The sequence below is a fragment of the Dromaius novaehollandiae genome, chromosome 6, assembly GCF_036370855.1.
Source record: "Dromaius novaehollandiae isolate bDroNov1 chromosome 6, bDroNov1.hap1, whole genome shotgun sequence".
Taxonomy (NCBI): Eukaryota; Metazoa; Chordata; class Aves; order Casuariiformes; family Dromaiidae; genus Dromaius; species Dromaius novaehollandiae.
Window position 1 is genome coordinate 24,371,616 of NC_088103.1, and position 26,966 is coordinate 24,398,581.

Here is a 26,966-nt window from a genome sequence, read left to right on the forward strand (position 1 = left end):
TCAGCTAAAACTAATTTCTTCTCAACCTTAGCTTTATTTCTGGTTTTCCAGTCTGTTCAGTGTTGTTGCACTCAGTTCTTTTACACTGCAAATGTTTTAGGTTTGCTGTGGGTGGATGAAGATTCATTTCTAGTTGATGGAAATACAGGCAGAAAACAAATTAACTCCCAGCAGAGGATAAGCACTTTGCTGCTCTCCCAAATTGCTTTCAGGACTTAGTTTTACAAGTGAAGATACCAAGAAGTAAACCTGGCTGTCAGTGGTGCTGAGTGAGAATCTACAGGTCAGAGATGAGATGATAGGCTTTGGTCTAAAGAATTATAAGCTTAGGTTCTCTTGCATTATTCATTTCTAAAGATGTTTGGATTCAGCATGTCTCTTGGGTTGTTTCTCTACCTACCTTTTCATTAAAACCAGGCATAAAGAAAAGCAAAGAAGGTGAAATCCTAAAAGAAATAAGACAACAGGACTTTTCCAGACCTGTTCAGTTTAATTTGCATTTAAAATGAAAATTTGGGCTGGATGAGTTGAATTGGCATTTTTTCCAAAGCAATCTGCCTTAAATTGTTCTGACTGAAGTAGAAGGGAGAATCCATCATCAACCTCACTTTTGCTTATCTGTTTGTCCATGCCGACAATTAATGCGTCTCTAAAGCTACATTGTTCCAGCAATTCTACTTTTCACATCTGTCCCCAACAACCACAGCTCACCTTTTTCCTACAGATTTTTTAGATTTTTCATTTCTTCACTCTCCTTTCCCAGGGTAGATGGAGCAAGAATGGGCAGAAGAGCCCTGACACTTCTTCCATGAGTGGAGGGGAAGAAACTGGCCTGAGCTGCAGACTATTTTGACTCCTGTGGTAGGAATAGCAACTCTTGGAAAGAGGGGAGCTGGGATCATAGGAAAGGCAGCCAATCTGAGGAAGGTATTTTTTATAGCCAGCCATGAACATTGCACAGTTTTATTGATCGTTTAAGGGTTTCCAGAACTGTTGACTTTTGGTATCTGGTACACTTTATCTGTTGCCCAGTTTTAGTTTCCAGCTAGAAGAAGGTATGTTGCTACCTGTAGAAGCAGAGGGCAAGAGTCTGCCTACTGGTGAGGGCAAAACTTGCTGTTCACTATGTTAGATCCGATCACTCGTTAGGGCTAACGTCTCTATGGATTCTGATTAGAGAGGAACAAACATCAGTGGAAAAAATACATAGATTTAGATTTGCTCAGACCGAAACCTGAATTGCACTTGGACTCTGTTCATGCTCTTTTAATGTTATTTAATATTATTTGCTCACAAACATTCTAGTCTGTTGTCAGAACCATTCTTCAAAACAAAAGCTTGAACCATTATCATGTATTTGTGGAAAGCATTTTAGATTCATAAATTATGTATGGAAAACCTTATTCTAAGGCTTATCTATATTTTACCAGGGAGTACAATATTACTTGTTTAAATAATAAGCTGTTTTAAACTGTGTATATGTACATGTGTGTGCTTATATTCATATACATATGAATGCCCCTGCACAGCCTGCCAAAGAAGAATTGTTTGTTGAAATGGTTTAATGATTGACTAGGCCAGACAAAAACATATGCCCAAACACCCTGCCACAACAGTGCCTTTGGGGAAGCATGGATTTCTTGTACGTGTAGTCTGCAGAAGACTCAAACACAAACTTTATTGACCTTGTACCTGGACAGTGTTAGGGACAGGGAGCATGTCTGTGGAAACTTGTGTGTCTAGCAGCCCTTACCTGAACTGAAGAGGCTAGAAAAACAGGCAATGTCACAGAGTGGACAAGTGCTTTGTATAGGGCTGAATGCAGAGGTAGTGCCAAAGCTGTCAATAGACCCAGGTCTTTCGATGGCTAGGGCTGTACATCCTCCTCCATATTACCCTGTGTCGCAGGCAGAAGAAAGAAATAGGCTGCGATGTTGGAAGAGAGTGAAGGACAAGTCAATCTGCATCTTTGCTCGGAAGAAAACTGCCTTGATTCACAGGGCGTGCTGCTTCCCTTTACATAGTTTTCAGCAGTAGAAGTGTTAAAACTAGCATTGTGAGCTCTCATTTCTCCTGGGATTCAATATAAAACAACAGATATCAATGTTATCGTTGTCCTCTCTCTCCAATAAGGCTGTAGAGCAAGCACAAACAGAATGCTGCTTTCTTCCCTTTTTACTGTCAATATTAATAAGAATTACAGTTCTTTGATGCCATTTGTATTATGAAGAATAAAGGTAGTGGGACTCTCTGGAGACTCTAAAATGCTTTAAAAGTAACTGAGTCTTTTGGGGAGCAGATAAAGGCTGCCCACTGAATGAATGCAAATTTTGTTTTAGAAGGATTTCTAGAAGATGGTGCCTTCTTGACATCTCCCATATCAGCTTGGAGCCTGCAGAATTTACCACAGCCAGCCCTTCACATGACAAAGGTTGAAACCTGTGATACAAAATCCCTGAACAGCTGTTCAAGATCACTTCATGGCTGAACCTTTCCGGAGTCTAACTCCTCTGCTTCCCTTGTTTGTGTGTACAAAGTTGGTAGAAATTGCTGTCATCCTAGTTTAAACATTTGTAGTGGTTCTGATGCAAAAAACAAGGCAGTGCTGCCTAGTGGACACATGATGAAATTAGGACTTAGAAAGACTGGGACCTCTGCTTTGCTCTGCCACCAGTTTGCTGGGTGACCTTGGTCATGTTACCACTCTCTGCCTCAGTTTCTCCATTTATAAAATGGAGGCAGGATTGTTCCCTTCGCATTTGCTGACCACGGATGTGTATGGTGGGAGGTAAACCAGATGGAATCTGGTTTTTAGTCTGTTTTACGTATTTGGGCCCCGATCCTCCACAGCTTTGTACTTCATCTTGTCACTTCCAGCCTGCACTTTCATTCAAGACTAAATGGGAGAGGACTCCTTCCCTGGTAGTAGCTGGTGCTCATTAGCCGAGATACAGTGTGGACAGAAAAAGCAGGGCAGTGGAGATCCAGGCTGTTCATCCTGACAGCAGAGACATACGTATCTCACTTTTGCCCTACCATTTACTCAAGCGTAAAGCAGCATAATAGAGGTGGGAAAAGGTCTGAAAGAGCTGCCACAGAGCAAGTGCACCATGCCAATAATTTGAAGGATTAAGGACCCCAAGCTGTATGTACTGACACAATAGTTGGGGCCATCCTGTTCACTGGGCTCATGGATTAGAGGGACGCTTCATATAATTCTGGTTTTCTTTTCAACTCTGGTTGAACAAACATAGCCTGTGTGCTCGCAAATCCCTTGTTAGCAATGCAGAAAGTCAATACAATTTCTCTTTCACTACATGCTATGATTTTGCTTTTGGAAAATGTTGCAGTTGTTCTGTCTGGGTGCCTTCCCAGAATCAGCATGACTTTGTGTCTGGTTTAAACAGTGTGATGCTGAATGGGGGGAGCCCTCAGTGGTGCTTGGAGCTAGTATACCTGTGTTATGGCTGTGACAGTGAGAGACTGACCTTGGCTACATCACTTGACTTGTTCGTCTAAGCTGCTGTCTATAAAGTGAGGTAATTCACCCTTGAAGTGCACTTCTGCTCAGGCCTGTACCTATGGAAGTGGCAGGGTTTGGGATTAGTGGTGTGACAGATTTTATTTTAAAAATTTGTATATTTTGCAAATAAAGTGTTGCTTCTAAAGCTGTGTAAAGTTGGTCTGGGTTTGAGTCAAGCAGAGATTTTTCTTCCTCGCACATCACTGCCAGCATTAGGAGTGCCGCTAGCTGGGCTGGGTCGCATGCAGTGCTTGTGCCATCTTGCTCAGGGGAGCAGCCCTCTGCTGTTACGCAGGAAATGCTGGCTTCTCCTAGACAGCCTGAGTATATGTTTTGATATATGTTCTTTTATCTGTATGAACTAAATGTTGCAGGCTTATTTTCTGACTTTTTTTTGAAAGATCTCTGTTCTTATTTAGGTACAGAAATCAGTGGCTGGATCTTCAGAAGAGCTCACCAAGTTTTGAAAATTGGGCCATGTATGTAAGTATGCATACATTTAGTATCATAGTTTCTCCACCATTTGGCTTACAGTTTCCTGCTGCTGTGCATGGGATTAGACTGGTGACCATGTTTCGGATTTAAAAGCTAAACTTAAATCATACCAGACCTGACTCCTCTGTTGCAAGAAGAAAAGAGCTTCATTCATGCTTTCCCTGTGATCCCATTAAGTCATTTATACTGATGCAGAGGCTCCATAAGGCAACTATAGGATCTTTCTAAGGATAGCAGGGTTGGTACCTTAGCAGTGTAGATATAAATATGGTTCAGCGCTTCTTGCGCTGAGCAGCACTAAGGGGGGAGGAGGGTACAGCCTGCTTTGCGTCCCTGGTAGATCTGTCTCTCATTTATAGACCTATCCTGCTAAGCACCTGTCTCCCTTCCCCACGCAAGAGCCTGTAACAGAACAGTTACTCTAGACTGGCTGACTGACATTCCTGTGTCCAGGGATGAACTAGCAAACCCCTAATCTGCTTAAGAAATTAAAGGTTGTTGAGCTGGTCCTTAGAAGCCCTCTTACAGGAGCAGAGACATGCAAACAGCCCTTCCAGTCCCTGGACAGGTCATGGGAGATCAAGGCTACACTGATTATCTGGCTGTCTGCTATGTGTTGGTCCTGAGCTCTGCCTCTTTTGCATGGAGATACATCTACACACGCACACTTGCACACATTTTGCACTTCAGTAAATCTCTAAATTGAAAATGAGCCTTTCAGATATTAGGTCAACCTAATAGCCTTAGGCCTTGCTTTGAATTCTTCTCACAGACTGCCATGCTTACAATGCAGAGAATCTTTTTGGGGGGGGAGGGGATGGGGGGGAATCCGTGAATAAAATGCCAATATTTTTCTTCCCCCGATGATATTCAGCATGAGTAGGATGAGATTTTGTGCCTGCGCTGGCTCGGTGGTTTTGGCAGGATGCCACAAATTTTATCCGCCTTCTCTCCATTAGGTGGGTGAGAAATGTGCAGGTGTGGCAAGTTATCTCATTTATTTTCCGCCCAAGCTGGATTTCAGATTTGAGATGTCCCGGCTGCCAGTTCTGCTCCTAGATGACTGTCACTCTCCTCTCCTGGGGGCTCCAGGAGGCAGAGGGCTGCCCGGGATCATCGCGCGAGCTTCCGGTTCCCATCTGGAAAGCAGACAGCCTGCCTTGGGTATGTATTCATCTCTCTTTATTAAGGAGGTTTTCCCAGCTGCCCGTGAGAGGTTTGTGCCCTCTTAAATGGAGCGAAGTTTGGTGCTTAACTTCCTTAGCATCTTTTGGCAAATGCAGCCAAAATATGTTTTGATCTTTTTCAAACTAATTGCCGGATTGGTATCTAATTCATTTCCTTTGGCAACTGCTTTGAATTATTTTGGAATATTTTTGGTTTGTGGGTAGTATTGAAGTGAAGAAGAATGCATCAGATTTATATGGCTGTCAGTACGTTAAAGAGAATTTTGAAGGTGAAAGAGAGAGCTGTGACTGCTGAAGAAAAGGGCACAAAATGTCACGATAGTCTGAGAAAGACAGAACTCCCTTTATGTTTGCTGTGTTTTCTCTTTACACGAAGGAGGTAAAACCAGACCTTGCTTGGATCGGTTCATTTATGTGCTTTGTGCACATGTTCTTGTGAGTATAGACTGCGTGTTCCTTCGCTTTCGGTAGGGCACCGGAGCCGGTGCAGGAGCAGTGCTCCTAGGCGTTACTGAAACCTGAATGGTGATGATAATCCCATGTAATGCAGGGCGAATGAGGCAGGGATTTGTGAGGATTTCCCCTCTCCTCTATTCGATCCTTTTTTCCAGATGAAGCCGTCACCGTCAGTACGTTACCAGTCAGTATATCGCTTCAGCTCCTCCTCCTCGTTTTCCTGCGAGTTGCATTACATAAAATAGACACAGCGGCGGATGCTCTGCACATCCCTCCGTTTACCACTTGCTGCATGTTCTGACCCAGCGCGTCCCCCCTGCGCGCCGCGCAGCGGAGCCCCCCGGCCCCGGCCCCGGCAGCACCGCCAGCGCCCGCCGCACGCAACAAGTCCCGGGGCGCCGCCGCCGGGCCCCGCCGCGCCCGCGCGCGCCGCCGCCGCCGGGGAGGCGCCGCGCGCGCGCTTTCCCGCGGGGCCGGGGCCGGGGCCGGGGCCGGGGCGGGCGCTGGCGCGGCGGCGGCGGCGGGGCGGATGCTTGCAGAGCCATTGTAATGAGGGGGGAGGCACCGGCGCCCATTGGGCGGCCGCCGCCGGCCGGGGAAGTCGGGGCTTCGCGGCGCAGAAAAACAGAGCTGCGGAGCCGCAGCATGTAGTGCGCGCAGGGCAGGGACGCGGCCGCCTCGCCTCGCCTCCGAGGTAAGCTCGTCCGGGCGTTTAACTTTGCAGGGCTGCCAGAGCTTGTGCAGCCGCGGCAGCTGGTAGCACCCCCCCCCCCCCCCCCCCCAATGAAGAGCTCTTTGGCTCCATTTTATTTTGGGGATTATTTGTATCCATAAGGACTAGGCGTTTTTTAAAGGACCATTATGCTGTAGGATAAGAGCTCATATATGTGTGTGTGTGTATATATATATACACACAAATATAGATATATGAAGGTCTGGTTAGCGTTAAGCTACAGTTTTGTGTAAGCCTTCGTTCAAGCGTTGTTGTTTGCAGGTGAAAAAGACTGCAGATGCAGAGAAGTAGATTTAGGAAGGACTTTCTCGCGGTCGTAAATAGACACGTTTTTCCTCCCTCTGGGGGAAGGGAGAGGACGTAACATTGCTTTTAAATGAGAGGAAACGCGCACAGGCATATTGTTCGTGTGCCGTTGGACTCGGCGGACTCAATCTGCTGCGGGGAGCCTGCGCCCCCGTGTCCCGGGGGGCCGGACGCAGGACGGGTGCGTTACCGCTGCTCATTCATCAGCGGCCGCACATAATGCAATTACCGAGTCAGCAGCGCCGAGCGCTGCCCCGCGTGCGGGGTTGTCCTGGTTGTCCCTGGTTGGGATAGGGCAGGAGCTGGGACCGGGGCGGGGGGGAAGATACAGTTGCCTCTCTAGGTGAAGAAGAGGCTGTTCGTTAGTCTCGGCCACGCCATCGTTTCTGAGGACTTGTATTTTGTGTGCTTCTCTGCCGAGGTGTAAATAGCTTGTGTAATTTGTTTATAAAAAATTCAGGAGTGAAAAATAATCAGCGACAGCTTCGGGTATCCCCGTTGCCTGATGAATGGTGGATGGTTCAGATGCCTGAGAATTCTCAGTAGCTTTAATTAAATCCTATCGCAGAAAGAGCTTCATTTAGGTTTTTTTTTTTTTTTTTTTTTTTTTTTTTTTTTAATTTACATATCAGATTCTGCAGCTCTGGTATGGTTACCTTTCTCCTAAGGTGTCTTGGAAAAGAAAGGAAAAAAAAAATCACCAGCAGATTACCATGGACACAACTATTCCTTATTTATTTATTAGGCTATTAGGATAATGAAGAAAAGCCATGCATGCCCTGCTGTGCAGATCTCATTTCAGCAAAACTGCCTGTGCTCCTGCTGCTACCCACGTTTGATTTTTAACCAGTAAGTGCCCTGTACTTGTGTCAGTGCCGTGGCTGCTACACTACCACGTTATGGCTGTTGACTGTAGCCCCCAAAGCAAAAGGATCAGAGTGGAGCCCAGAAGGCTGTTAGCAGGATTTGTGTTAAGCAAAATGTGCTCTTGAGCCTTTCACCCAAAGGACAACGTTTGCTTACTTGTGGTGTCTGCCTCTGTACTCTGCCTAGTAATGCTTTTTGTACTGCTGTTCCAGTGCAGCATTTGGTACGGTATTAGTGTTTCATTTTATATGACTTAGGCTACTGAAAGATTGATCTCTTCTTGTATTGGTTGCTACCGTGTAATAAAAAGAAACAATAACTGTCCCAAACAGCTTCTCTACTGGGAAGCTACAGCTAAAGCAAGGGGATATTTAGCTCTCTCAAGGTTACCAGCAGAGCTGGTACCTCCTGAGCTCTAGGCTAAGGACAGGACCATACTGGTTCTGTAACACATACACACACGCATATCTACATGTATGTGTGTATATATCAAATTAGTGTTTCTCATGACTTCTGTTTCTCTTGCACTCCTTTTCTGATTCAGTAAGAGTGCTTATTATCTTAAAATAGGAATACTCTTTTTAAAGATAATGCTGCTCTATAAAGGCAATACTGATGCATAATACCATAAAGGCAGACAGAAGTAGTGATATTTAGGCAGTCAAAACACAGTAATTGTGCCTCCTTTGGAACATACCAGATTTTTTGCAAACATAAGTGTGCACATCCACCCCATCTACAAGAAGGAAGAAATGGTGCCTAATAAATTTCACGTGTCCAGAAGGCTAAGCTAAGAGTCGGGAAGGTAAGAATTATTATGTGCTCCTTGTGAATACGATTTGTAGCTTTCTTTTTCCTCAGCACATAGGTGATTCAGAGAATACAAATGTAAGGATTCCTCCAGTGGAAAATCATGTGATAAACAGGTCTCTTGTGTTTTCTCTGTTTGCAGGGGATGGAAGTTATTTGGGATAGGGGGAAAAGGAGAGCTCAGTGAAACTTTGAAGCACTTTGCAGATGTCGAATGACTGAGTTTACTGTTTTTGCTAAGAATGAATCTGGAGAAAAGACGGCAATGTTAACCCTTCATGTAAATTACATTTCCTATTTTTGAGAGTGTGCCCTGTGTATTGGTACTCGGGTGTACATGTGTGTGCACAGACATGCTGGTCTCTGTTCAGAGATGACAAGAGGTGCTGGTCATAGATGATGTATCCTGATGTGTTACTGTATCTAATTTGCTAATCAATTGATGAAAGTGATTTGTCTCAAAGGTATCCCGCAGCAGTGAACTCCACTGGTTAACTACTTGTTCCTGTGTGCTTCTCTGGGGCTTTTTCAGTTTTCTGGTCCTTAACTCACTAAATGCCTCTCTGTTCTGTTACAGAACAGGGCAGATGCGGGTACCGAATTAGTGCTGTTGACTTTTGTTTGTTTTGTTTTGAATTGAGACTACAGCCTATATTTCCTAGGATGGATGAGCTGTCATTGTGCTTTAGCCCAGTGCTCTGCAATGTGTGAGAGAGGTTCTGTTGGTCTGATCCTGAAGTCTTCAATCCCGTCCATAATCCCATTAACTTCAGTGGAGCCGTACCTGTGAATGAGGCTGCGGAATTAGGTTGTACAGCATGTGTTGTTTGTGGTGCACGTGTTAAGACAGGGTCAGCACTTTCATTGCTTAGTGTAATTTATATCATAGAAGAAGCCACCTACATGATTATGGGAAACTGCTTGCACCTTTAAAAGGGGACAAGAAGTTTTCAACAGAGAAGCTTTTTTTGCAAGATGTCTTGCTTTGGGCTTAGCCAGCATTGGGAAATGAACTAGCAGCAAAGAATAATGCTCAGTGTTCTTTGAAAATTGTTTTTAATTCAAGCCTTTGAAGTTCTTAGTCATGGGTAGGTTGTTTTATTCATTGCCATTGTTGTGCAGAAGAATATGCTGGGGCTTTTGCTTGCAGCTCAGGATTTCTGAAGGAGGATCCTAACAAAAGACTGGGTTTTCAACAATGCTGAGTATCCAGAAGCTTCTCTTTACTTCTTTCCTTTCCCGTGGGTGACTGGCACTTAATTTGTATACCTAAATAGGGACTTGTGAACCTGACCTTGGGCTTAGATATAATTTCAGCCTTTCTTCCTGTGCAGACTATTCTATGACCCTTCTCCATGCAGCAATTTAAGCATGTTTTTGGCCAATCTGGCATTTGGATCAGTTGGGGGAGAGGGTTCAGGAAGTGACAATGTCCTGTGCTCACACTCAGCTGAGGTATTACCCACTCAAGCATGGCTGGAAAGGCAAATGTGCTCCTTGAGATGTCTTTCAAAGACGATGTTGTGCTGATGTCCTGCATGCTCTGGTTCCTCAGGACTCTGCTGTTCGTTTTGCGTGAGAACTGATCCATGCCAAACTGCAGTTTGGGTAATTATGATCAGCCATTTTGTCATATCCCTGCTAACTAGATATAGTTATGCCTCACTTGCTCTCCTTGTTGTTGTGTACTGTTGCTGAGCACTGCTAAAACAGGCACTACTCAGAGGTAAATGCTTTTAAAATAAATACTAGCAGGAATAATGCCTTTATATAAGTCTTCTCTTGGTCTGACAAAGATGTCACGAAGCACAATTAATTTTGGATCCCTGCATCATAGATGCTGTTCACTGGAATGTGTTTAAAAGAACAAATGGTATTAGATGAGAATAGTCAGGAGGCAGAGGAACTGGTTTCGTGAAGCGCTTCTCAGATCAGACGCTTCATGTCTGAACCTGGGTGTGTGAATGCCTATATGTCAGTTGGTGTCGTCTTCTCTCTCTTCTTCCTTTACTTTTACACCTGTCTGAAGTGTACAGTATAAACCTGCATGTTTGGATTTGCCACCCATTCACAGTGAGAGGAGACAATATGGATTGATTTATAGGCAAGTTTGTTCCATATCCTGTATGCAGTCTCCCTAGCAGCAGGATTATAACGTAGCACTAAATCTAAGGGGTTTCTTATCTGCAGGTGCCAGCATGGGCAGACGGTTTTTCCACCATTTTACGGCTGAGCGAAATAAGATGTGGAGAGGTGAAGCAGTTTCTACAAGAAATGGTCTTTTATATCCATAGCCTATCTTGTAACAGTTCGTTGATGTTTGCCCTCTTTATAAACAATACAGGCTTTGAAGTGAGTGGCCTTATCTTAGAAAGCAAACTGTTGCTTTAACTATTTTTGGTTGGGATGACTACTGGAATAATTCCACTTCCTTGTATCCTGAGAACCAAGAGAAAATTATTCAGTACTACAACGACTGGGGATTTTCACTGACCCTATAGGAAGGGCTAAACAGGAAACACGGTAGCATAGGTAAAAACGTAGTTTGCCTACAGGTTTGATTTATAGCTGTTCTGCTCTTTCAAAGAATTATTTACACTATAGCAATGAAACTTGCATTCCCCTAAAACCAGAAGGCTATTCAGATCTTGAATAAATACTGCATCACTCACTCACACAAGGAGTAAAAGTTACCTTTTTTTCCTACAACGAGATGAACACAGGATGAAGCTAATTGTGTGGAAAGGGAGACTGATAACAGAATATGGGTCTATTTTTCTTTGTTTCTATGTCTGTATTGATCTTAGCATGTAAAGGGCAAAAGTAGCTCCTGTTTAGTTGTTATTCTGAGCTTTGTGAGTTTGAGCCCGTTTTCTAGAGCCTCCAACGGCGCCCTTGCAGGAAAGCCAAGCCTAATGGTCCTCACAGCCCAGGTCCTTTTATAATCATAGGCTTGGTTCTTCCAAATCAAGCAGGGCCTGTTAGGTGTGTGGTGAAACCCTAGGGCAGAAGAGAAGAAGAGGCCAGATTTAGGGACTGCATACTTGGAATTTTGCCCAGCTATGTCAATAGCAGAAATAACATGAAGGGGAGAGTTAGCTCTTGCTTAGCTAAACTCAAGCCCATAGATTAGAAAAGCTGTGGAAAAGTTATTTGAGCCCTGGGATGGAATAGCATCTTATTTGATGTGATGTGGGATTTTAGCTGTCATTATTGGCGGGGGGAGGAAATCAGATCAGCTTGTCCGAGAGTTTAAATATACAACCTTAATGGTAGATCATGATATATGCATAAAACTGTCCTGTCTAGGTAAATTTGTAGATCATTCTCCATTTATCGTTGGTGGTATTTAAACTAAGGATAGTACTAGATTGTGGTAGATCTGTTTTTCTTATAAAGGCAACAACTGTTTCCTACTGCTTCTGTTCTTTTTTTGCAGTATGCTCTGTGTGAGCTCTGTAAATGCCATGACAAAATATTTGCAAGCAGTTGTTCAAATAAGACATGTCTATGCAATGGTGGTATCTGTACTTTCCTTTTATTGGCTAAATTTTGTAGCAAGTTAGGGAATACAGTTTTGCTCTTACGAATGGTTGTTTTTCTGAAAGCTTGGGTGTAAATTATTTGCGCATGAAGTACCTGTCATCCTCGTCAAAGGCCATTCCTGTGTTTTGAGGATAAGCCAGTCAAAGAGTACAAGTTGTCCTAACAGAGTTACCAGCCATGCAGTACTGAGCTCACAGGCACTTGGTGGATGTTGAAGTGCAGTTGGCAGTCTTTCACTCAACTCCTAGTTGAGACCTCTATGGCTGTGATAGGAGGCAGCCCAGTCAGTGCTAGGTAGGGGTGAAAAAGTCAGATAGACTAATGTGATCCCTCTGTGTCCACGTTGTGCCTTAGAGGATGGCCCAGGTTCTGGATTCCAGGTAGCCCACCAGCATCTGGGGTCTGATGTTGTAGCATCCCTCGCAAGGAGTCTGAATTCAATGTGAGTTCAGGTAACTTGAAAATCCTACCTGTCCTTGCATCAGGTGATGTGAAGCTCTTTTTAGAAAGGACTGTGGGGTATTTTCAAAGGAAGATTCCCGCTTCATCTTGCCTGCCTGAAGTGATCGCTATAAGGACAGGTGGTGTGCCTAGAGGCTGTACAGTGTAGGGTCTCCTCACAACGCTGGCAGTTTTCCCTGGGAATACCAGTAGAGTTCCTTAACCCCCATCCCAGGGTTCCTGCGAGGAAGTAAGCAGAGAGGCTGCTCTATACAGCTGTGAGGATACAGCCTCTGTCCCCCGAAGCTTTAGAGAAGATCTTTGTATTAATTACGAGGAGTCCCCTGCCTTGTGTCCTGAGAGAGATATTGCACATAGTATTCTGTATATCCATTTAGAGTTACTGGTCGAGTCTTTTGTTGCAAAGAGAGTTGCAGTGAATTACTGCTTGGCACCCTGTACCAGTATAATGTGTATCTCAAGAAGAAATCTCAGAAACCTGTTGCATACAAGACATCATCGCAAACTGGGAAAAAATACATCACATGTTAGATGGCAGTGAAAAGCTATATATGCTCCAGAGTTAGAGCTTCGGGAAAAATATGATTGGGTATCACTGTTTCTCCTGATGCAGTGTGACATTCTGAGGACTGGAAATAGCACTCTTATAACACATTTTAATAGGTGACTAGATACTTAGTTTTGTTTCTTCTCTTGCGGGCACAGCCAGACCTTTCAGTACAGCTAGACTGAAAGCTCTTGGGCTGATGAATTATTAAAAGAGCATGCTAAATATTTTACACTTTCTTTTTACTTTTTTATTTATTGATTCTTTTTTCTTCCTCTTTTAAGAGCTTACAACAGCAGAGGAAAAAACTAATCACAATATATGCTAAGAATCTATATGGCTTCCTATAAAAGGTTCAAAAAGAACAAAGCTTGTGTAAAACACTTGTTTCTTCACTGTAACCATGTTTCAATTTCCTCTTTCTCACTTTCCCTGCAGTATCTCTCCTAATCTGTTTTATTGATTAACTGTCACCAAGGAAATTTTTTGGTGGGTTTGTTTTTTTGTTTGTTTTTTAATAGAGATTTCTTTTGTTCATCCATATGTCCAGCAAATCTGAGCTTTTCTTATGCAGGGTGTTATATGAACGTAAAGTAAATGCAAATCCATGTGCCAAAGGGTTATTCTCTAGAAGATGAGACATAATAAGCAAGGCTAGTATGGTGTGGTAAGATGAGGGTAGGCATACATTTATTGAGAATTCATAATTTGTCTCTTCCCTGGCCATATTCTTAGGCATATCTGTGAGTTGGGAGCCTTTACAGCCAACTACACAGGTGTACCGAAAATCATAGAATCAGAGAACCCAATCCTGAGAATCACATTTCCTCAGACACTGAAGACGCTTGGATCTGAACTTAGTGCCTTAACCACATTAACAGAATGCTTGTATGGTCTTTGCTTGCCGTTCTAACGTGGATGTTTCAAAGCTCTGTACAAACTGTGTTGCTGTTCCTTCAAGGTGGTGCTTAATTACACACACCATGGCACTGCTATAATACCTACAATCTATCAGAGTAACTCTTAGGTCTTCATGACTTTTTTGCAGCAGGTTCTATTTAATTGCTTGGATTCAAACAGCACTGATACTAACTAAGATCAAAGTCCCCATGACACTAGGCCTTGTGCAAATATGCCAGAGACAGCATTGACCCAACATGCTTTTAGCCTAAATAAGAAAGGAGACCAGAACTGGGAGAGCTAGAAGAAGGACAGAGGCAATGGGGTATAGTGCTGTTGTCAGGGACTCTTGTGTGAAGAATAAAATATGACCTTGTAGACTGGTGGCCACCTCTTCCTTCCCTTGGCTCAGTAGCTAGGTATTTGGCCCCTTTGGCCTGCGGTCTGGCATAGTTGGACAGTTTGCATATTCAGTAGTGAGCGTGGTCCTACCTCAGGTAGGTATGAGACAAAACTAGCCGTAGAAAAAAACACAGCTTTCTAACATCTTTTTCTTAGCAAGCTGTATAGTTTTATGAGACTTCCACTGTAGAACTAATATTTTCATAAATAATACACTGCTCATTCAATCCTGAGATATATTATCTATAGCAAAAATGCCAGAAAGTACTTAAAAAGAAGACAAAACTATTGATATCTTAACAGACGCTAATAGCTATCTTATTGTCTGTAAGGTTGATACTCATGATAGAACAGATCTTCAAGCCTGACTATCCTTTCTCTTTATTAAGAGTAAGTTTGTATTAGGAGTGTTCTTAAAATAAAATATGTATCATTTATAGCTTCAATTTGCTAGGCACTTTCTGGAACACTGTTCTATAAACAGTGTCAATATTTTTATCATAGGGCCATGCTTATTTTCTTAAAAATTATTTATACATAGAAAAATGAAACAAAGAAAATCCCAAAGACTGTTTTATATTATAATTCCTGGGTCACTGGGCCTGTCTATATAGCAAATGGATATGAATGGGGGCAACAGCTGGCAATCAATCTTTGTGCTTATGATACTGAACAAGAGATTATTATGCTTAAATTATGCTGTTCATGTTTTATTTCTAATTAGCAGAGAAATGTGAGGAATAGATCTTGATGCTATGGTTATGATCATCTATAAAGATGCCAGTCTGTTTGTTAGTGCTAAAAATAAAAAAAACTCATAAGAGAAATGATATATTGAGCAAATAAATTAGCTGGAGGTTCTTGTGCTGGAAGTGATGGAGGGACAGAAGGGAATCTTTTCATTTAGCTCTGAATGATGGAAAATGAGATAGCCGTAGGTCACATATTCCATATAAAATCATTCTGTTCAGTGTAGGAAAGGAATGAGGCAGAGGTGTTCCTTCTCACTGCAGCTGGCTAGAGCTTGTGGCACTCCTACCAGCAAGTTTTTTCCTTGATTTACGTATTTTTTTTGTATCTTTGCATGGAATTTTAATGAACAAGAACCTAGGTCTCTTGTTTTGCAGTCAGATTGCTGGCAGGAGTAGAAGCACCTCCGTATCTCCCCTTGCATGTGGACGGAAGGGTCGTAGGATTAATGTCTCTGTGTACAGTCTAAAGTTGGGAGATTGCCTCTGGAGAAGCAGCTGCTGTTTTGTAAGGCAGTGCTGCAGCATCATTAAAGAGAGGACAGCAACCCCTTGTCATCTTGCAGCCTTCGTGTTTGTTCTTTCTTGCTCTTTTGGTTTGTCTTTTACTAGAACATATAAACTATTAGAGCACTCAAATTTGCATATTTGTGCTTATTGAAAAGCATAGTGCGTGAACTATGAAAAGCATAGGCATGAACTCACTGTGGTGACCCAAGCAAACGTCGTGCTGCTGGTATTGCAGTCAGTAGGGCTCAGACACAGTGTGAGCTGTGGTATTTTGTGACTCATGCTTCTCGGCGTTCTTCCTCAGATTCTCCTTGCCAGAGCAAGATCTAATCCAAACTTACTGGAGTTGATGGAAACAATGTCGTTGGCTTCAGTAGACTAGATTCATCCAGGAAGGTTTTGGGCTCAGTTGTCAGGACTGGATGTTAAATAAATTCTCTCTTTTGGTTTTTAAATTGAAATAATTTGGCCTGGAGTTAAAAAAAAGAGTGAGAAAGAATGTGGAAATTCTGCAATAGCATTTTAGTTCTTTATTGCTTTTAGCAACACTTCAGGCTCAAAAGACAGAATAGTCTCTTGCTGCCTTACCACAAGCCGCATGATTCACAGCAGGTGCCAAAAAGTCCTGTCAAACACCCAGCTGTTTGCCCTGTGACTCTCCCTGCCACTGCAGAGATTGTCTACTCTAAGGAGGAGCTGTTGGGACCTTCCGGAGGCCATTCCCTGGGGAAGGCCAGGCCACTGGCCACTGAACAAACTATTCAGTGTTTCCTGTTAGCCCAGGGCTTGTACAAGTTCCTTAAAGGCAATTCTTATGGAGAGTTCAAAGAGGGCCTAGGACATTCCCAGCTCAGAGCCCTGTAAGTGAAGACAACGTCGCATTCCCTATCTCTCTCTCCCAAACCAGAGCTTGTGGAATTTTTCCAATCTTAACTTGCTTGCACAAACATTTTAATTAACTTTTTGATTGCCACTGAAGCTGGGTGGTTACTTTTTTTAAAAATTAAATATGACATTTTTGCAATTTTTTGTCGAACTTTGGTCTGCTGCTGCCTTAAGTGAGAATGTGTGGCAAGAGAAATAGTGTGTTTTTTCTTTTTCTTTCTTTTTTTTTTTTTAAAGCTAATTATCATCTAACTTACACACTGTCATACTCATAAAGGCTTGCAGTTCAGCCATGTGAAATCCTTGATATGTCCTTCTGTTAAGAGTATAAGCCTTTGGTCAAGATATATCATGGATGCTTCTACATATATAGTTTATTTTATTTTCCAATAAATAATTAAAAAAACCTAAGACTAAAAATTAAAGACAAAAGACTAAAATTTTATGATAAATGATTTCATGCCTGCCTGTTGTAGCTTTTAGTCCTCTGCTAGGATTTTCCAGTACTCTAACAGTTCTAGGCTGTTAGGTTGTCCACCTTTGTGATGAAGATGGAGAAGTCTGTGGGAACTTCAGGCTCATTACCAGCTTTAATTAAGACCCTTGTGCTCTGATAGGTTTCCACCATGTAAGCTAATGGAAAGTCATTATCAGTAGCTCACTGCTCAGCAGTTGCACTCCACCAGGTTATGTACGCACATAAGCCAATTCAGTGAAGTTTTTACAAATGAAATCTAGCTGTTCCATAAAAGGAAATCAACCATAGTAATTTTTATGTAGACCCATGACCTTCAAGAATATCACACTGCTTCTCTGGCACATCAGCTAAGACAATAATTCAGTCACCTGGCAATCAGTGTCCTTTGTGAATCCCAAAATATGAGTACAAGGACACGCTGGAGCCTTCTGATAGCCCAGTAACGCTGACTGACAAGAAATTCTGGCTTCTTGAACTACTGGACATGACAGACCTCCATATCCTAGGTGACTCCTTGATGCTGAGCTAGTTACTGGTTGGTCATTAGCTTCTCAGACAAGGCTTAATCCTGTGAAAAGTCTGTTTCATTTGATACCTTGCCAAACTCTGGTCTGGCCTAATATTAATTCAGAATTAATTAATTCTTTCTTATGGCTTAGTAAAGTAAGGCAAAATCTGAGAGTGCAGTTCATTTTGTATTTGGGAAGACTCCACTGAAATGAAGACCAGTTTGCTTGAATAAAGAGCCTTGGGATTATGGCCTTTCATTACTAAGGCTCTATTACAGATAAGGAGGTGAGTCACTGTTCTGTTGCCTCTCCTTGCCATCATGTAGTGCAGATGGTATGATAAGAATTGGCCTCCTGCAGCCTGCTGACTGCATGCAGGGTGGATGCAGGGGAAAGCATTCACCAGCAAGCTGGCTGAGCCTGCTTCAGCACACATCCTTGCCTCTCTCTGACATTATGGCCATGCTCTAGTTTACATGTGCCTTGGAGCAGGGCTCTGTGAAGCACCTGTCATACCACTTGATGTGGTATCTCTAATAGGGGAGGTTTCTATTTCCAGCTCTGTGACTGATTTAGTGCATGGTGACAGGTAAATTGCACAACATTCTTTTATGTTTCCCTTTTCCCATTTATGACATGGCTGGAGAATTCTTGCTTGCTGGTCAGGGTTGTTTTCTGTTGTACAGTAAGGACCTTATTTTTCTGTGCTAGTGCTCAAGGCAATTGTTCTCATTTTGTAGAGGAAGGGGATGTTGCTTCTGCATCTAATATTTGAATTTACATGAAAACATAAATGATGCAGGAAGCAGTGTTAATGGCTTAGAGCAGGGCGCTCCTGCTAGATACGTGCTGAGAGTGGTACTGTCCAGTACAAGTAGTTAGTGGACTCATGAGTGAAAATGTGAAAGAGAGGTCTGACCATCTCTGCCTGGCACTTTGCAAGTGTACAGATGCATCAGCTTAGGCTTTACCCCCTGATTTTGGACATGACACAGAGACACAGTTCCAAGCATCTGTCGAGACCTACCCCAGAAGTGTCTAGGTTCCTGCAGTGGGCACAGGAACTTTCACTGCCTGTGATTTGCAGGAGTAGTTTTGAGTCATTATGAGTGGAAAGTACAATAGATGTGTGAGAAACAGATCTTTGTGGAAACAAGACATTGCTGGAGTTGACTTGATGATCTTCACTACCATAAGCTTCAGCTCTAAATACTGGAGCTTTCTTCATTTTCTTTGTTCCATATTTTGTGTGAGTTCTGTGCAAGTGAAAGGATTTCTGTTTCCATAAACCATTCTGCATGTGTACTGCATACCTGCTGACTTGAAGTGCTGTGTTGTAACCCTGGCTGGGTACAGTGTTGATACCTGATGTTGAGAACCAAACCAAAATGCACAGCTGGAATATCTGGAGCCAAACCTGAGTGCAGATCTGGATCTGAGTGAGGAAAATGATTTAATTGTATATAACAGAGAACACATGCTGGAAGTGTCCTGGAATTTTCAAGGATAGAGGACCTTTATTTATGGTCTTGGATCATCTAACTGCACAGTAGGGACTCTAAGGCAGATACATGGTGTAATAAAAGGGCATCCATTCAAGCTGCTGGATACCCAGGACAGTAAAAGAAAAGAACTAAAATAATGAACTGTCACTTTTCCCAAGCCATCGTATACTTCAGAACACTCCTCTGCTATGTCACATAAATAACTTAAATTAAAAAGTCCCATATACCATCCCCAGGGTCTCAAATGGTTCCTATATTTATCATAGAGCCACTGTTTCCTGAATTTCAGACAGGGTGATGCTGAGTTCACCCAATACGCACACAGCAGTCACATCCTTGGGTATAAATTACATGCTTGAGCCTGTTCCAAGGTCCCAATATAAGGTTACTCCATTATTTGCATTATTCTAATGAGGGATGTCCCTGTGGCTTGTAGGGTATTTAGGTCTATCAGTTTGCTTGGGGCCTTTTTTAAGGGCTAACACAGGATTAAACTGGGATGTGGATGTGGCAAAATTAACTGTTTTTGCTGTGGTAGCTACTCTTATAGCATGCATCATAGATCTGTGCTTATATCAAGAGAAGGGCTGTGCACAAAGCCCACTGCTGCTATTAAAATAATGTGTGTAGCCTCCGTGCTGGCGAAGTTGGGTTCTCATGACCAGGGGCCCCAACTGTAGACCAGGAGACTATTGTGCTTTGTGCTGTCCCAACCAGAACAAAAGGATAACCCCTCTTCAAAGAGTTCAGTCCATATATTACAATGTGGAACAACAGAATGGTAAAAACGGGTGTGTTGCTGCTTACTGCGCTGCAGCCTTCTGTGGCAGCGCCAACTGATGGGTTATCCCAACTCCATTTACTATAGAAGGAATCTACATGACTAGTCCTTGGCTAACTTTTGGATGCCCAAATTAGGAAAACTGGATCCATGTAAGTGAAGGAGCGCAAGGAGGCAGAAAACAAGTGTCAGTTATCATAAGGTATTGGAGATTCAGTACACAAACTGCTGTCAGCTGGACTCTCAAACAGCAACTGTTTTTCCTTCCTTCATCCAAAAAACCCACTAGATTTAAAAATGATATGTTTTTAACCCAAAGAAACTTAATTTGTTATGCAAATCTTATGATTTTCTTTCCTGCCATTTTAATATTTTATAATAATGTAATTTTGAATCTAAGAATTCTGTTTATGATCTAATAGCAGAGTAGCTAACTTCCTGCTACACTGTCATCCTCAAGCAGAGAGAAGTTTTATTTCTGTACCCAACATATGCAAAGTAGATGAAATGAATGCAAGATTTGCTGTCTCTGTGGGGACTTTTGCAAACTATTATCAAGTGATCTACAAAAGATAAAAAGTAGCCTTATGACTTTTGTGGGTTTTTTTCCTCTTCTGTAGAAAAAAGAAAAAAAAAGGCCCAGAGGGCCTCTCTTTTTCCTACCTCTAGTTTTCTTGTGTATGAGAAGCATGTCTTGTTTTCTCCTTTTCATTTATTTATTTATTTATTTATTTATTTATTTATTTATGCCAGATTGGATGCATAACTGATGATCTGGTAGAATTATCTCAGGGATACCATGAGAGTGAAAACAGGTTCTCTGTTGGGGGAAGTGATATTTTTAATAAGATTGCTTAAAAGTCTTAAAACCCCCCGAAGCTCACACACCTGAATAAATAATGGGAGAAAAGTTGTTTTCTAGAATTGAACGCCTTGCTCAGATGATGCCTGAAGCAGCTCTAAGTCTATACTGAAGACCTCTAAAGAACCACGAAGCTCAAAATGGAGACAAGTAATATTTTAGATGAGAAGAACATGCAGCAAAAAAGTCCCACATAACTCTGTCTCTCTTTTTAGACAGCTTTCAGGCTGTTAGGAACTAGAAAAAGAGGGTACAATATTCAAAAGGTCATCTTTTGTGTATTTTACCATAGAAGTCAATGTTGGATACATCAGACTGATAAGCAAGATGTTATTTGTAGTAGTAAATATTAACTAAATGAGTTGAACAAGACTTTTTGTATCAAATTAGCTAAGCTGCCACTGTTTGCTATGAGTAAAAATGAGTGACAAAATTTTTTCCTCACCAGTCTTGCTGATCTCTTTGCAATTTCTGTGGCATTGGAAACAGTTGAGTATAGAAAACTCTTCTTTTTTTTGTTATTGATTAGTTTTTATTCTGGTTTTAGGGAATGATTACATTTGTGTGTGTTGTTTTTATCGGGTCCTCATCATGCCACAGTGGCTTCTTTATAAAAGCTGGCGTTGATAAGGGGTTTGTGTGTATGTGGGTGTGCTTGTGTGCCTGGGGGGTGAGTGGGATGCACAAGGCTGAGGTGGGAAGGGCAGGCTGGCGGGGCTGCGAGGCAGAATCTGTCTGGGGATACAGAGCAGGGTTGTTTTCCCTTCATAGGAAACAAGTCATAAAGTCGCACCCTGTCCTTCAGTTCCAGACAGAAAACAAACTCTAGACTCCTGATTCTCTCTTACTGACTCTACGTATCTTGTTAATCCTGTGAATATATGTCCTCTGGGAAATGTTTTAAAAATGCCTGAAATTAGATATCCAGGTGAATTGATTTGATTCACTGAGAGGCTTAGGAGAAGTATTAAAACATTAGATTTCTTTCTTAAGCTAATTCATATAAACCTGAAAGCCTTTCTCATTAGATATTATTTGGGATTATGCTTATTCTGCTCTGCAGGATAAATGGGACTATTTAACCGTGTATCCTAACTCCTCTCCTGCCTTTGGAGTAGCTGTTAGAGAATGTTCATTATCTCTCAGTTTAGGAGCAAGAGGGATGCTTGCTTGCTTCCTTAGGGGACTTCAAATGATACGTGTACTGTGTCATCAGTGAACACATGGGTAACTCTTGTGTTGCTTCTATAGGTGAGGATGTCGCACAGTGTTAGTGCTTATTCTTTACACAAGTTCTTTGGTTTACAAATACCATGGGGAACATGTCTCACTGTGCTTTGTTATTTCTGTTTTGTCTGTGGGAAGACGAGGAGGAGAACGTAGAAGTGGGGGAGCAGAATCCTAACTGAGACTTTCCAGCCTCAGCGCTTCCCCAGATTGTTGCTGCTTTCTTTTAGGGAATGGATGAGGAGGTGATGCTTTTTCCTGGACCTAGTTCTCTTTAAACTGAGGCTTAAATTCAAGTCTAGATTAGGAATAAGTTTTTGATCTGGATTTGAACAAACTGGTATCACTAGAGTTGCTTGTGTAATAGCAGTAAAATAGGCTGTTACTAACACTGCTAGTACTGTCCCAGGGAGACATGAAGCTAAATTTCCTTTCCGTCTGAGTTTGAACTGGAGGCATCTGGTCTAGTTTTTCACCTTTATAATGCTGTGGGTGTAAGTACACACTGTGTGTGATGTGGTATGTCCTAGGGCATCAGTTTTTGAACGTACACAGAGAAGACCAGAGACTGCAAACTGCTGGTGTAAATTATCATAGTTCCTCTGAGCCAATGGAGAGTGTCAATAGATGTGAATAGGCAGATGAGAAATCTGGCCCCAGTTAATTAGGTAGAATAAAAACCAATATTAACACAGAACAAGAAAAGATGGGCCTATCATGGGCAATACACCCATCCTTGATTTCTGTCCCTCATGCTGTTACTAGAGCATGCAAATTCTTTGTTCACTGTTACTGATGAAACTCTGCTTTAGGACTTGGAAAGGGGTCCTGTTACGTCCTCTTTCTTAGAGGACCAGACTTCTTCCTAGTGACGGCTTACCCAGTTCTTGCTACTTTCTGCAGAACCAAACAGTATAATTGTGGCCAGTGGTTTGATAGACTAAGTAAGGAAATAAAAAATGTGATTGTAGGTAATTGCATTTGATTACCCTAGTGGCACCTTTCAGATCTGTGGTTCTGGGGGTCACTGATGCCAAACTGGATGAGACCACCTTGAAAAGCTAATGCAAGAGGACAGCAATGCCTTCTCTGTATGAAATGCGTGATACTGGTGTGTTGATCTGTTAAATCACTATAGCTCAGAGGAAAGGAAAATATTTGAAGGGAAAGCAATGTTCTGAAACAAGTACTGCGGTGTGTATCGTGTTGCTGGAATGCCATTAAGACTGATAACTAGCAAGTTGTTTCTTATGTATGCTGCGCTGTCTTTCTATGTACTCCAAGATAGGCAGGAATTCCAGCTCCCTCTGGTCAAGAAGCGTAGGAACAGCGGAAAGGAGCTGTGGGTTTAGTTCATTCTTTCTCCTCAGCCTTAAGGACATCATCATCGTGAGTCTGGAATGATCATTAGCGTGTGTTTTCCTGAAGAGTACTTCGGCTGTCCATTTTCTCTGAGGGAAATGCCTTTGGTTATTTTTAGCTTCTGCTTCAAGGAACCTCAGTGTTCTATGTAGGAATAATATTTTGTCCTTTCTCTTTCTGAGCCATCTCAGGGCTACTAAAGCCCTGTCTTTATACCTGTACAGAAATTTGCATTCTTCTCTTTGCCATTAGTTTTCTAGGGCAAGCTCAGATGAGGCTGTGTGAGGCTCTCATGAAAGGCCTGCCTAGAATATGGTTCTGAGAGACTCAGTCACACAATAATTCCATTTGAGTAGCAGTGCTGCTGTAATTGTAGTATGTAAGTAAGGTATTATTACAGAGCCGTGTTACTCACAAATGCCATCTTTCACTGGGGATGTATGACTATTTAAATTTTCAGATGAGATAATCTAGCATAGCCACTGACACCTGCGACTGAGGCAAAAATGCATCAAAGGTCAAAAGACTATATTCTTGGTTCTCTTTGCCTGACACCATTTCATTCTAATGTGTCTACCACTCTACTCAGAATTCATGTTAGACTTTAAATTGAATGGATTATTTAAATATCAACATATTATGTTCACAGCCTTAGACATTGGTCTTTTTATTTCCCCTCCTAAGCAGCATGATGGTAAGCAAGGAAGAGCTGAGTGGCAGAGAGAAATCGTTGAATGGTTGTGTAAAGTAAATCCAAAAGTTCTTTTATATGCGGGTATCTTCAGAGTCAATCCCCCCCAAACAGTATCCAAACAGTATCCAAACAATGTGGTTGCTCTCAGAATTTCTTTGTCTTCTCTCTTCTTTTGCTAGTAGGGGCTGAACCAGAATCCCTCATCCGAGTATCCTTGAAGATTGCATATATGTGGCATTTTAAAACTAAGATCAATGCTGGATGGCTCAGGCTCAAATGATCAGATTAAAATTGATCTATTTGATGACTTTCAGGTACTTAAAATAATTTATTAGGTACTTCAGCTGATTTCAATATGGTCTTTTTCTCCTTTCCTACCTCCCTCTTGACTTCCTTAGAAAAGGAAAAATGAAGAGTTATTTTCATGACAATACTGAGGTGTTCTAGGGCAGGATTATTATTTCTTTGCAAAAATGACTAGATAAGGAGAAGAAATTCTTAGAAGCTTCTGTAACCCAAGTGAATGAGCACAAGGGCTCACAGAAGTGCTGACTCCCTGACTGTATTGCCAATGTCACAAACGTCTTTTTTTAAAGCTTTCTTCCTTTCTTTTGTCTTTCCTTCCTTCCTGTCAGCAAAATTTACAGTCCTACTGGTTGCAGAGGAAAGCATCAAAATGTGATTTCTAAGAACTTGGAACCCAAGAGGTAAAAATAAACTATAAAAATTCAAAATGTATTGTTTATGAGGTCATCTAAAAACAAAGCAAAACCTCATGATTTAAAAAAATTCAGATGACCTGAGGGGACCCACTCTCCTCATTTCTGAATGTTTAGCCGTAGCCCAGATTTCAAAGTGGTCGTCTTCTAAGATAGGTGAACTCTGCAATTTGAAGTCTGGAATCTCTCATGGTACATAAATCTTGATTCAGAGCTCACTGCCATAGCTCTTGCAGCTTTAATGAGCTTTAGGTCAAGCCCAGACAGCAGGTACTGCCTTGAATGTCTTTTGTGAAGTGAAAAAATCATTAACTAAAATTATATAATAATGATAAAATGTGTATCAGACCAAGTCTGTGGGCCGCATACCAGTGGTTACACTTGCCATCTCCAAATGTTTTGCATGCAGTTTGTCTTCTAAAATACTACGGTTGTGTTCTCTAGTCCACACACTGGAAATCAAAATTTCCTGCCTTTGTAATTCTTTGCTGGCACAAATGTACCTGTATGTGTTTGCTATTATTCTGAGTTTTTATTCAAGATAATATTTAGCAACAGTTTCTTGGTATTTCTTGCTATCGTGCTGGCTAAGCTTAGGCGTTCCGTTTCTCCCAAACTCGTGCCTGTCCTGATGTAGCATTTAACCATCTGCTAATTTTTCTCTTTCATCACCCTCGTTCTGTTTTTTTTTTTTTTTTTTTTTTTTTTTTTTTTTTTTTCCCCTCTCCAGACAGGCTTTTTCAGTCTCTTAGTCCTCTGATGGATCTGAGGTGCACGTTGCTGATGAACAGACCCTGTTAAACATTTCTGCGCTTGCAGATAATAGGCTTTGGCAGAAAAGATCCACGTGCTCCCTGTCACGTTCTGGTGTACTGTAGCATGTGATGTACAGTTTACTGTCACATATATTTCACACGTGACAGTAGAGAAAGAAAGTGGTCTGATGCTTAGAGAAAGGAGCTGCGCATCAGTGTTTGGTTCTGAGACTTGCTCTGGGAGTCCGGCTGCGTCGCGTTGGGCAGCTTCCCTCATTCGCACGCCTCCCCGGTTGCGAGCACTGGTGCCGCGGCAGGCAGCGATGGGCAGGGGCGGTTGCCCGCGGCCGCTCCGCTGCCTGTGCAGTGACTTGCCAGCCTCGCGGGGCTGTCGGGCGCCCCGTGCTGAGCTGCGCTCCCTCTGAGGGGTGCCGTGTGTTCACCAGTGCTGCCTCCTGCGTTATGCCTCGGTTACACGTGCAAAACAGAGGAATATGACTTATCCCACCAAATCCACCCACGCGTGTAGAACACGAGTTGAAACATGCTTTGATGAATGTCTGTAACGTGCTGTGGTGTCTTCAGCTATACAATGCTGTGCCGGACCAGTGCAAGAAGACAACAGAATATACCTGTCTCCCAGACAAAGGTGTCAGAGGTAGGCGAAAGCCACCGCTGAGGACTGTGTTTCAGATGGTTTTGGTCCTGCATATTAAATCCATGCAGTTCTAGCAGTTCTTGTTTAGACTTTTATTTTCAGATGTTCCGGAAGAATTATGAAGTAGAACTAAAAGATGCTGTTGTTATCTACAGTCTGAGGTTGTGCTGCGTGTTTCGTATCACATGAGTTCTTTTGTTCTCCGCTCTGCTCCCAGATAAAATGAGAATCGTTATATATAGTGCAGCAGGAAGTTGAGAGGGTTAATTAGGCATTCCCCAGTGCTTTGAGAACGTATAGAGTTCTTGAAAGGGTTTATACTTTTAAATACAAACTCGGACTTTTTGATTTAAGCTAGAGGATACAAGCAAGTATTTTGAAAAGCATTAGTCTGCATCTAAGTCATGCATTCTAAGAGTTTTATATATCTATTGTTAGGAAGTTTATTGGAACAGCAGTGGGAGGACTTATGGCACCAGCTAAGTTGCTTGAACAGTAGAAAGGACAACGCTTTTGCGCTCTTTTTCAGATGGGTAGGGCTGAAATTCTGCCTTTGCTTTTACTGGGCCTGGCATTGTTTGGTGAAATCTAAAATAGGTTATGAAAGTGTTTGTCATGAGAGATAAATTTATAACTGTTGTATTCAATATATTTCCTTTTTAAGTAGAAACAATATAAAGAGTTTAATTCAGCACAGAATAAATCTCATTTTTGTTGCATTGATTGTATAAAACTAGGCAGCTCTGCTCTCCATTTGCCACAAACTGTTTATGTTACCTAAAATGTCATTCCAGAGGAGAGCTTGGCTTAGGACTGCAGTGAAAGCCATTTTATTCCATGTATGGGCCTGGTCTCCCAAAGCTATTTTAGTGGGTAGCTAGAAAATATGTTTTAGTGAGCCATAATTTCATTTGTGTTTATGTGCATTGGCCAATTTAATGAGGGAGCTACATTGCTCTGCAGTTCTGCCCTGTGCTGTTTCAGGGAAAAGACAGGAATTTTCAGGTGCAGGCTGGGGTTGTGTTTTTTAAATGTTTC

The 26,966-nt window shown here is 42.1% G+C and overlaps 1 protein-coding gene across 1 annotated transcript in view; it reads left to right on the forward strand.

The window, feature by feature from the left end:
- The first annotated feature begins 6,210 nt into the window (after positions 1 to 6,210).
- Positions 6,211 to 26,966, forward strand: part of LOC112980249 (sorbin and SH3 domain-containing protein 1) — a 182,122-nt gene continuing 161,366 nt past the window's right edge. Inside the window, exon 1 of the mRNA XM_064513902.1 lies at positions 6,211 to 6,355. The gene's annotated coding sequence lies outside the window, so the exon portion shown is untranslated. The remainder of the gene's footprint in view (positions 6,356 to 26,966) is intronic.